An 11,452-nucleotide genomic window follows, 5' to 3' on the forward strand; every position below is an offset into this window, starting at 1 on the left:
AATACACCTCTGACCGTTAAACTGCAACAGATTGAAGGCGGTGTGTAATAAACGTCGAATTGCCATGAAATTTACTACATGCTTGTTTATGCAAATGATCCCCATTTCAGTGCAACTGTAGCAAATCAGGTAACAGGAACGCCATCTGTATTCCGTGTATAAAGAAAGATTACGCAGTCTGTTCCACATTCAGAAACCGCATTTGAATGTTGGCTGTTTTTCAGAAGATGGTGCCACGCCTCGCCGTTGTGGGTGACACACCAGTCGCCCTTAGTGGATGACGTACATCGGGTTTCAAGCATAATCTTTTTTTAACTGGTTAATTTAGAAACAGTTTTAAACCAATGCTTGTACAGGACTTCAATAATCTCGTTAAAAAAGGAAGGAAAAGCTTCGCCGATTGTGGCCGTTGTTCCTCGTTGGTCCTGGAATTCCCCCGCCATGCCCGTAGCATCTGTTTGAGTTCTTTATTGAAAAAACCATTTTCCTTAAAAGCCGACTGTGTCTTGGAGTTATTCTTTCAAATAAACAGGCTCACATATTTTATTGGACCTATCCACCGTCGTTTTAATCATACCTGTTTTTTGTTTGTGCTGTGGATTAGATTCCTTATGGAGGTATTGATCTTTGTGTGTCGGTTTCTGTACACCTTATGGCTCAATGTTGCGTCCACACATTTGATTACTGATACCCTTTGGAAATTACGTTGCCCATTGTTCTTTTTCTCCGTCGGAAACTAAAGTTCTCGATTGATGCTATTGAGATGTATCAGGAAGTAACCCAATACCTGTTAGTCATTTCTCCGAGTCCGTAAAATGCCAGCAAATCGGGATTGGGATCAAGCTGCAACAGGCCCAGGATGCCACCCCTGGACACACAAGAAGTTTTCGAAAAAAGAATAAGCGTCAGAACAAAAAATGGATCTAAATGTAGAGGACACAGTCGACATGGCTACTTTAGTTATTAATAATTTAAACCATTAATAAAACATCTGTGCAATAACCTGGAAGAATCATATGAAGAGAGGTAACCTTATTGGAGCCTTTATATTTTATGAAGTAACAGCTTTTTCATGAGATGAGAGAACATTTTATTTTCCAAGCACAGATCAAAAACTAACAAGAATAAACAACTCGTAACCAAACCGACTACGGCAAAGATAAATGACGTCGCCACATCAGCCCCCCCCCCCCCTTTTGAAACCGGGTGCACCAGGTATGTGGGGAAACTTGCACTTGATTTTTCTACCAGCTCTGGTGCAGGCAATGGCTGCTCCTGTTCTGCATTTGCTGCTTCGTTGTCCTCTTCTGAAACCGAGGGCTCGGCGAGACTATCTGCTGTTTCTTTGGCCTCCACGTTTGAGGATGATTTTGCAGACCGAGGAAGGAGTGTACCCTCTTCGGTGTAAGCAGGTTTAAGCCGCTCAATTGAGACTGTCTCTTCTTTAAGCTGGCCGTAGTGGCCGTGTGGTTCTAGGCGCTACAGTCTGGAACCGAGCGACCGCTACGGTCGAAGGTTCGAATCCTGCCTCGGGCATGGATGTGTGTGATGTCCTTAGGTTAGTCAGGTTTAATTAGTTCTAAGTTCTAGGCGACTGATGACCTCAGAAGTTAAGTCGCATAGTGCTCAGAGCCATTTTGAACCATCTCTTCTTTACCATCCTTATCGATTTGAAGCTGTGGCTTCCTCTTGTGATTACCCTGTATGGTCCAGAGTAAGGCGAAACAAGCGGCGGGCGCACCGTATCATCCCTAAGCCACACGAGGGACGTTGCTTGCAGGTCTTTATGTACAAACACTCTCCGGTCTCCATGTCTGACAGGGTTAGTGGGTTTGATGTTTCTCATTCTAACGCTGAGTTTTCTCGCGAATTGCGCGCATAGCTCAGGGGCGAACGGCTGTGTAGATGCTGGAACGATAAATTCTCCAGGAACCCTCAATTGCTCGCCATAAACCAATTCTGCGGAAGAGCATTGTAAGTCCTCCTTCACGGCCGTTCTCAATCCGAGTAGGACCAGCGGTAGTGCTTCAGGCCATGAAGTGGAACTACACATTAATGCAGCTTTGAGCGTGCGGTGCAGTCGTTCCACCATTCCATTACTAGATGGATGATAGCTTGTGGTGCGTAGGTGGTTGCACCCGCATAGTAGTAAAAGTTCATTGAAAAGTTGGCTTTCAAACTGCCTTCCGCGATCTGTTATGTTTTGCGGAACGCCAAACCTGGAGAACCATGAATGCAACAGTGCTTTTGCAACCGACTCCGCAGAAATGTCTTGTATTACAACTACTTCTGGCCACCTGGTAAAACGATCAATGTGAGCAAATAGCGTTGTTCTGAAGAGCATGATAGCGGGCCCACAATGCCCACATGTATATGTGAAAATCTTGCACATGGCGTCGGGAAGTTAGCAGTAGGTGCAAAGACATGTCTGCTGATTTTATTACGCTGGCGTGTTAGGCATGCACGCGCCCATGCACGACAATCTTTTTGTATTCCAGGCCACACTACTTTGGAGGAAACTAACTTGGCTGTAGCTCGTACTCCTGGATGTGATAGGTTATGTAGTGCACTATAAATCTCGCGACGATATTATTCTGGTATGTAAGGTCGCTCCTTTCCTTTTGCTACATCACACCAAATTCCGTCTGGAACATTTGGGACAGACACACGTCTGAGCTGCAGCGCAGTCCTCTGTTCCTCTATTAGACGGCGCAAGAAAGGATCTTCTCGTTGTTTAGACGCTAACTCGGTCCAACGAATCGAATTTAAACTGGCACAATTCCTAGGCAGGCAATCTGCGACCAGGTTGTCTTTTCCTGAAATGTGACGCACGTCAGTTGTGAACTGTGCAATGTACTCGACTTACCTGCACTGACGTGGTGAATTGAGCTCTGTGTCTCGTTGAAATATTGCTACTAACGGCTTGTGATCGGTAAAAATTGCAAAGTGCCTCCCTTCGACAGACGTGCGAAAATGCTTTATGGCTAAGTAAATAGCAAGCAACTCACGGTCAATAGCACTCCATTTTTGCTGCTGTCGATTCAGGTTTTTAGAGAGAAATGCGAGCGGCTGCCATCTGCCATCAACTTCTTGCTGTAGCTCTGCACCCACTGCTGTTTGGCTCGCATCAACCTTGAGCGCTAAAGGAGCGCTCAATCTTGGATGTCCCAGTAGTGTTGCCCGAGAAAGACATTTCTTTAAGTCATGGAAAGGTGCTTCAGCATCTGGACTCCATGGAATTTTACGATTTCCTGTTGTATTTTTACCTGCAAGTAACGTTGTGAGTGGCTCTTGGGCGGCAGCTAATTTAGGTAAGTGACGTCTGTAATAGTTGAGCATGTCTAAAAATCTTCGAAGTCCTTTGTAAGTTGTGGGAAGGGGCATCTGTTGTACTGCCTCAACCCGCTCAGGCAAAGGTGACAGGCTTGATGCTGAAACCAAATATCCTTGCGAAAAGACACGGGCACATCGCACTGCACTTGAACCGACGCGGAAGACGCAGTAGGCAATATTCCTTCTGTGGGAACTGTCACCAAACGACGGTTAACCAGATCGGGCATAAGTCGGTAGTTCCGTAAAAAGTCCGCTCCAATTATAGGACTCGGCACATCAGCAACCACAAAAGTCCATTTTGGATGGAAGTTGGAATTCAGATGTAATGCCAACTGTTTCTCACCATAGGTAGATATTCTGGAATTGTTTGCCGCAGTCAGCACATGTTGCGTTGTTGTCGTGGGTATATCACCTCTCTTTCTTGGATAAACACTGACTTCTGAACCTGTGTCAATCAGAAACTTCTCACCTGAAGAGAGGTCCAACACGAACAATCGGTGTGATTGGTTGACTGCAGAGACCGTGGCGTTTTCACCTCTTTGAATCACGCTATGACTCGGGCGCCTATGATGTTGTTTACGAACGTTAGCGCCCTTTAACGCCCGCCTTTTAAGTTTGGGTAGCTGCAGGGTTGAATACATTGACGGGCAGTATTACCGAAGCGTCTGTGGTACCAGCACCATTGATCTGTCAAATCCTGTTGGATAGCATTTCTTCGTCTTTTCCAACTGCGACTTCGTAGCTGCTGGTGGTGTGAAGTTACTTGCACGTTGAGTTTTGCCACTTGTGCTGCCAGTTGCTGTATGGTGGGTTCGGTCGATGAGCACTGCTGTTGCGAAGTATTATTGCATGATCCTGGCTCACTGACGTCAGATTCCATCACACTACGCGTTCTTGGGCCTCTATCCTGGCTGTAGTTGAATTCGAAACACGCAGAAACTTCGGTTAAGGTGTTTGCGATGGTGTCTGCCTTTTTTGCTAAGACTTGCAATGATAAGTCTGTTTCTGCTGCAATGACGGCGCGGATGTTGGCAGAAAGTTTATGAAGCCATATTAGACGTAAAGACTCTTCAGGTAGGAGTTCCGGGCCGGCGAATGTGCGTAAGGCTTTGAGTACTTGTGACGGAGTCTTGTCGCCCAAATCTACATCTACATCTACATTTATACTCCGCAAGCCACCCAACGGTGTGTGGCGGAGGGCACTTTACGTGCCACTGTCATTACCTCCCTTTCCTGTTCCAGTCGCGTATGGTTCGCGGGAAGAATGACTGTCTGAAAACCTCCGTGCGCGCTCTAATCTCTCTAATTTTACATTCGTGATCTCCTCGGGAGGTATAAGTAGGGGGAAGCAATATATTCGATACCTCATCCAGAAACGCACCCTCTCGAAACCTGGCGAGCAAGCTACACCGCGATGCAGAGCGCCTCTCTTGCAGAGTCTGCCACTTGAGTTTGTTAAACATCTCCGTAACGCTATCACGGTTACCAAATAACCCTGACGAAACGCGCCGCTCTTCTTTGGATCTTCTCTATCTCCTCCGTCAACCCGATCTGGTACGGATCCCACACTGATGAGCAATACTCAAGTATAGGTCGAACGAGTGTTTTGTAAGCCACCTCCTTTGTTGGACTACATTTTCTAAGGACTCTCCCAATGAATCTCAACCTTGCATCCGCCTTACCAACAATTAATTTTATATGATCATTCCACTTCAAATCGTTCTGCACGCATACTCCCAGATATTTTACAGAAGTAACTGCTACCAGTGTTTGTTCCGCTATCATATAATCATACGATAAAGGATCCTTCTTTCTATGTATTCGCAATACATTACATTTGTCTATGTTAAGGGTCAGTTGCCACTCCCTGCACCAAGTGCCTTTTCGTATGCGAAAATATTTTGTAGTCGCAAATCTGGTGACAACGTATAAAGCTGTATGAGAGCTTCCTTTAGCACAAAGTAATTTTGTTGCGACAAGGTTTCTTCTACTTGCTCTATCACTTTTAAATTTAGATGTGAAACCACTATATTAAATTTGTCAATGTTGTTAGACACCCCACACTGCCGAAATATGCATTCAGCCTGCGTAAACCAAAGCTGGGGGCGCGTTGGCCAGAACGCGGAAAGCTTAACATTTCCGTGTCGCGCGTAGGTACTCCCATCTTTTGCGTTAACATCTGTCGTTCCGTCTTGTGGCGAATCAAAGGGCGTGGACCGCGATCCTTGGTCGAACAGACTGTAGTCTTCAATCTTGATTCCACTGCCCCATGCTTTTGTTTCTGAATTCATTATTCTCGTCGGTATATATATTTTCTTTATGCTTCTGCTACGATTTTTCGGGGTCACCACTATGGGAGCCTTTATATTTTATGAAGTAACAGCTTTTTCATGAGATGAGAAAACATTTTATTTTTCAAGCACAGATCAAAAACTAACAAGAATAAACAACTCGTAACCAAGCCGACTACGGCAAAGATAAATATCTATCAGCTGCAGCTTTCACCCGCTGTTTTTTGGCGCAGTGGATAAATGACGTCGCCACAACCTCAAACATTTTAAGTGCCAAATCTCACATTTGTCGTGAGAACAAAAAAGATCTCTTTTCGTACATAGCTTACTGGCAAGCAAAAATTGAGAACACATTCCGATAGCACAGAATTATGTTGCTCAGGTCATCGATGATAAAAAGATTATAAGACAATTTACAAAATAAATAGTTCTAACAGAACTACATTCTTGGTATCAATTATTGCAATGATCACTATGGAACTCTGTCCTGTAGAGGAAGAAATGGATTTTATTTGTTTAGTGGTTACTTAATCTGACCAGATTAGGGCCGTAAAGCCCTCACTTACTTTTAACCGGGAACAACACATGACAAAGATATTACAAAAACATTTACAGGAATAATAACAATAACTGAACAATATTAATAATAACTGACAATAATCTCTGCCTAAACCCGACCCAAGTCCGGTTGAGAACGGAGGAGCGGTAGGAGTAAGACCTTGTTAAAAACCTTGGTTCATATGGCCTGGAAAGTAGTACCTTGTAAGGGTTCCTTGCCAAGATAACGACGAAGACCTCAACGACAGTTAAAGCGGAGATGCAGATCATCGGAACGGTGGAAGTGGCAGAAGAGGCCACTTTATATAGAAGATATAGCAGATTTAAAAGTCCAGACACGCCTGTGCGGTAACCACCGCTACTCTGGCCAGTGAAGTGCGGCTGAACACTGAACTCCAGGAACTAAAAATCCCTGGTTCTATCCAACCAGTATGAGCTGGAACCTAATTACGAACAGAATGATTCATACACGTAATATCAACTTTATCCCAGGTGGTCAGTCCACTCGTTCTGCGGCGACAACCAAGCCATCGGATTTTGGAGAGCTTGGGCTCGAACGACAGAGAAAGTTGAATTTATCTGGTAAATTTCCACGAAAATCTCACACATATATTGTCACTTTTAACATCGAAACACTTATTCAGACTGGCAAATTACAGTATCTTACTACAGAAATCAATAGTCAGAAAATTCAAGTCCTTGCATTTCAAGAGACTAGATTCACCGATTCGCAAACAAGACTGCAACAACTATCACATCTTTGAAAACAAAACAGACAAGAAAATACGCAGAGGAGCTGTATTATTTAGCTTGGCCTTTATTGTGAATAGGAACATCGTTGACTCTGTTACAGATGGAACTCAAACCAGCAACAGACTAATGGGCATGTGAATTAAGCAAACCGACAGAACATACACAGTTATTAATGTTCACACACCTGCTAACACTGACAACAAAAAAGAACCCGAGGAGACAGTAAAACTAAGGGATGAACTTGAAGTTGAAATGTCCAAAATTCCAAAGGACGGCGTAAAAATTCTTCTCTGTGATTTCGACGCACAAATTGGCAAGGAGAGGAAATTAAAAAAAAAAGCAGTCGGCAATAACCCTGCAAACAAATTCACGGATAAGAATGGCGGCAGGATCGAGTTGTGGCAACAAAACAATCTAAAAGTCATGTCAACAGCACTTCGAAAGAACCCTAAGAAACAAAAAACGTGGCGATCCCCGATCCTTCAGCTAGGTGAATTTCAAATCGACCATGTTGAGATCTCCTATGATTTCCTAAAAGAAATACACGACTTTCAAGTCTGCAGAGGGGCAAATATAGATTCTGACCACTATCTTACCAAAGTCAAAATTAAATTCACACCAGGAAGGAAATGCTGAAGGAAAACACCACTAATTCCTAAGCTTGATTTGATTTGCAAAAATTCAAGAATCAAAAACTACAGAAGTATGGGAAAAACGACTTGCAGACAACTGGAGAGATTTCCAAACTAAAATTATACAGAAAGTTAGAGAACTGATCACATTAAAGAAAAAATCCAAGCACCCATGGTGGAATTCAAATTGTGATAATGCAATAGAAGAGAGACAATGACCCTTCTTAAACTATAATTGTGACAAATCAGAAAGCATACAAGAGAAATCTTTCGAAGTCAGAAAACAAACAGCTAAAATCTTTAAACGAACGAAAAGAAAACATCTTAACGAAGAACTAAACTCAATTGAAGAAGACTTTAGGAACCACAAAAAGTTTGCAAATCAAATCAGAGGATACACTCCACGAAACCGCTGTTTCAGGAAACAAAATGGAAAACTGGCACCAACAAACGAAGGAAACAGTCAAAAATTAGCCAAATATTTCTCACAACTTCTAAATTTTTCACAACCAAGAACGAGATTCCCAAGATTTTAACCAGAAGAAGCGAACGGAAGTTCACTACCGCCAACTCTAGAAGAAATTTGTCGTCACATTAAAAGGATCAAAGACAGTAAGTCATTGGGGAAGTTAGAACTGTCGCTGAACTATTCTTAAGAGATTATTTAAATCACCGAAGAAATCTGGCAGACAGAAAAATATCAGAGGATTGGGAAAGTGCATTAATTCATCTATTGCACAAAAGGGATAGGGATCATATGTAAAAAGTTAGAGGCATTTTACTTTTGCCGGTCACTTACAAAATTTTATACGTTGTCTTCCAATGAGGGCACAAGAAAAACTAGAACATACAATTTCAGATTACCAAGCAGGCTTTCGACCTGATAGATCGTACCCGGAACAGAACTTTAATCTTAAAATTAAAGCAATCAGGTCGAAACCAATAGTCTGCACTTTTATTGATTAAAAAAAAGCATAGGATTGTATAGATAGACAATCTCTATCCAACATTCTAGAAGAACGCGAACTTACACCAAAACTCTAAACCTAATTGAACAAACACTGTTAGAAACCAAATCAAAAATTAAATTCACAGATGAAATTTAGGAACCATTCTTAGTTTAAACAGGAGTAAGACAAGGAGATGGGATCTCGCCACTATTATTCAACATAGTTTTAGACGAAGTAATGAAAGAATTGAAATGGAACTAAGGAAACAAAACATTTGGAAGCCAGTCGAACTAGGAGGATGTCAAGGAAAATTAAACGTTCCGATAAAACAGGAGTAAGACAAGGAGATGGGATCTCGCCACTATTATTCAACATAGTTTTAGACGAAGTAATGAAAGAATTGAAATGGAACTAAGGAAACAAAACATTTGGAAGCCAGTCGAACTAGGAGGATGTCAAGGAAAATTAAACGTTCCGTACTTAGTGTTTGCAAGTGACTTAGAGATTCTAACCGACAGTGAAGAAACAGCAGTAAAACAAATAGACACTCAAAGAATGTCTAGAGAAGGTTGGTCTGTAAGTCTCCTTCGACAAGACTGAATTCTTGTATTCTAAGATATTCCGAAACTTAAAACAAATTATGGTGAAATCAACAGAATCAAGCACTTAAATTACCTCTGAAAAATTATTGAACCAACAGGACTGTCAAAAGGCACTAAAATCAGACACTGCAACACAGTAATCAAACCGACAGTCACATATGTAAGTGAAACACTATTATTGGATCGAAAACTAGATTTACAAGAAATTAAGAAGGTGCAGAGAAAAACTATTAGAAAAATTCTGGGACCACGATACACAGAAGATGGATACAAGCAACAAACCATCGAGACAACAGAAAAAGTATAAAACATCGAAATAGACATCAGAAAGAGACGAAGTTCTATGGACACCTAGATAGATTACCTGGAAACAAACTAAACTTCTGCTGGACTATGTGTCATCCTTAAAGCATCAGTACCTTGGATAACTTAAGAAGGAATTGACAAAATCAAAAATTGACGTAACTAACACATCAGACAGGGGTACATTCAGAAGCAAAAGTAGAAGTTTATTCCACAGATGTAATCAAAACCATTCCCAGGAAAGTCGACCGAAGAAAGAAAGGATGCCTTCAGGGAGAAGTTGAAGAAATATTGGGAAAATAAGAACCCTAACAAAGATAGAAAAATTACTTGCTTAACGTTCTCCTATGGGAACGTTCTCTAGTAATAAATATATGACAATAATAATAGGCACTAATAATGATAATTACAGTGAAAAGCATTAAGAATATGGACTGGTTTAGCACATTAAATACATGTTTAGTGTTATAGAAGCATAAAGAGTAAAGAAAAAGGAGATTGAAATGACAGTGACAGTGGCTGTTCGGAAAGAAAATATTTTAAATAAAGATGTCGTAAACATGGGGAAGAGAAAGTTGTGGGGGAGGGGGAGCGACGAGAGTGAGCTGCAGACTCTTACATGGGAGAGACGGCTGTTGTGACAGAATGTGGGCCGTTAATTTTGCAATGAGTTTAATTTCTTTGATTTCTTTGAGGCAGATTGTTCGAAAGTCGGGTTCGTGATACGGAAAATGATTTAGAGAACATGACAGTTTTATATGATAGTAGAGAGAGGATTTTGCTTTGTTGTGAACCATTATTTCTGCTGAGCTGTTCAGATAACAGTGTAAGAGTTAAAGGTAAATAAGAGGGAACGCAGTGACTGAGAAGACGATAGAGTAAACATAAAGTATGATAGTCTCTACTCAGGCATGATAATTGTTCGTAGGCGGGAGTGATACCGTCGAAATAGCGTACGTCACAAATGTATCTCACAGAAGTATTTATCACCAGATAGCGCATTCGCACAGAAGGAGGTCAATGACCGGCTAGTCTTTAACTATATGAAGATGGCATCTTAACAGATACCATCTTCATATAGTTAAAGACTACCCGGCCATTGACCTTCTTCTATGCGAATGCGCACCGCACGCTTTGCTCGAGATCTTACGAGACTCGTCAGCTTAGTCTGGCGCGAATAATGAGTGAATGGGCAAATATCTATTAGGAACACTAAGAATGTAGGTTGTGGACAGTTGGGAATGTGGGTCTCACAGGAAGCGTGCAAGGAGTAAGTCCCTGCAGTCGCACTGTTCTCTGTGCCCTCGGTGGCTCAGATGGATAGAGCGTCTGCCATATAAGCAAGAGATCCCGGGTTCGAGCCCCGGTCGGGGCACACATTTTGAGCTGTCCCCATTGATGTATATCAGCAACACCTGTCGGCAGCTAAGGGTTTAGATTTAATTATTATTTCATTCTAGAGAAGCTGCACGGCCATCAATGGTATCTGTTCTTTCGGGAACAGATACCATCTTCAAGAAGTTGAGTAGTAGTCTTGTTCCTTGGAGGTATACCTTGGTTGAGTGACTGCCGCCAGGGTTTTAGGCTGTGGAATTTGGAGAATTAACTCATGAACTTTGTAAATTACGGTTCAAATTTCCTTCTTACTGTTATAATATCAGATGGTTTGTGTTTACTGAATACTTTTGCCTTTTGCTTATATTGGTAAATTTCAGTAGTTTGTCACTTTATATGTCACTATTATCCTGATGGTTTTCATGTTGTTATTAATCTGGAATTTAATTGATCAGTATGTTTTTCTTAAATAAATGTTAATTTGGTGAAAACGACGGACTATCCGAAGGACCTCCCTTCCACGTGTTGTTTGATCCTTTCCTACCCTGAACTTGTTTCCTGGGTATCACCTTTACTGTGGCCACAGTAGTGACACATTGACCGCCTTTGAGCCGTCCACTTTTTCCTCAACACGGCGGGCTTGTGCAAGTCGTCCATTAGCTCGGTGGATTACCTCAGTTTTGCATTTCTCACAG

The 11,452-nt window shown here is 42.0% G+C and overlaps 1 non-coding gene across 1 annotated transcript; it reads left to right on the forward strand.

Moving 5' to 3' along the window:
• Nucleotides 1-10,722: 10,722 nt before the first annotated feature.
• On the forward strand, nucleotides 10,723-10,797 carry Trnai-uau (transfer RNA isoleucine (anticodon UAU)). Its single transcript has one exon. It is a non-coding gene; the product is annotated as a tRNA-Ile (tRNA).
• The last annotated feature ends 655 nt before the right edge of the window (nucleotides 10,798-11,452 follow it).

The sequence above is a fragment of the Schistocerca serialis genome, chromosome 4 (genome assembly GCF_023864345.2).
Source record: "Schistocerca serialis cubense isolate TAMUIC-IGC-003099 chromosome 4, iqSchSeri2.2, whole genome shotgun sequence".
NCBI lineage: Eukaryota > Metazoa > Arthropoda > Insecta > Orthoptera > Acrididae > Schistocerca > Schistocerca serialis.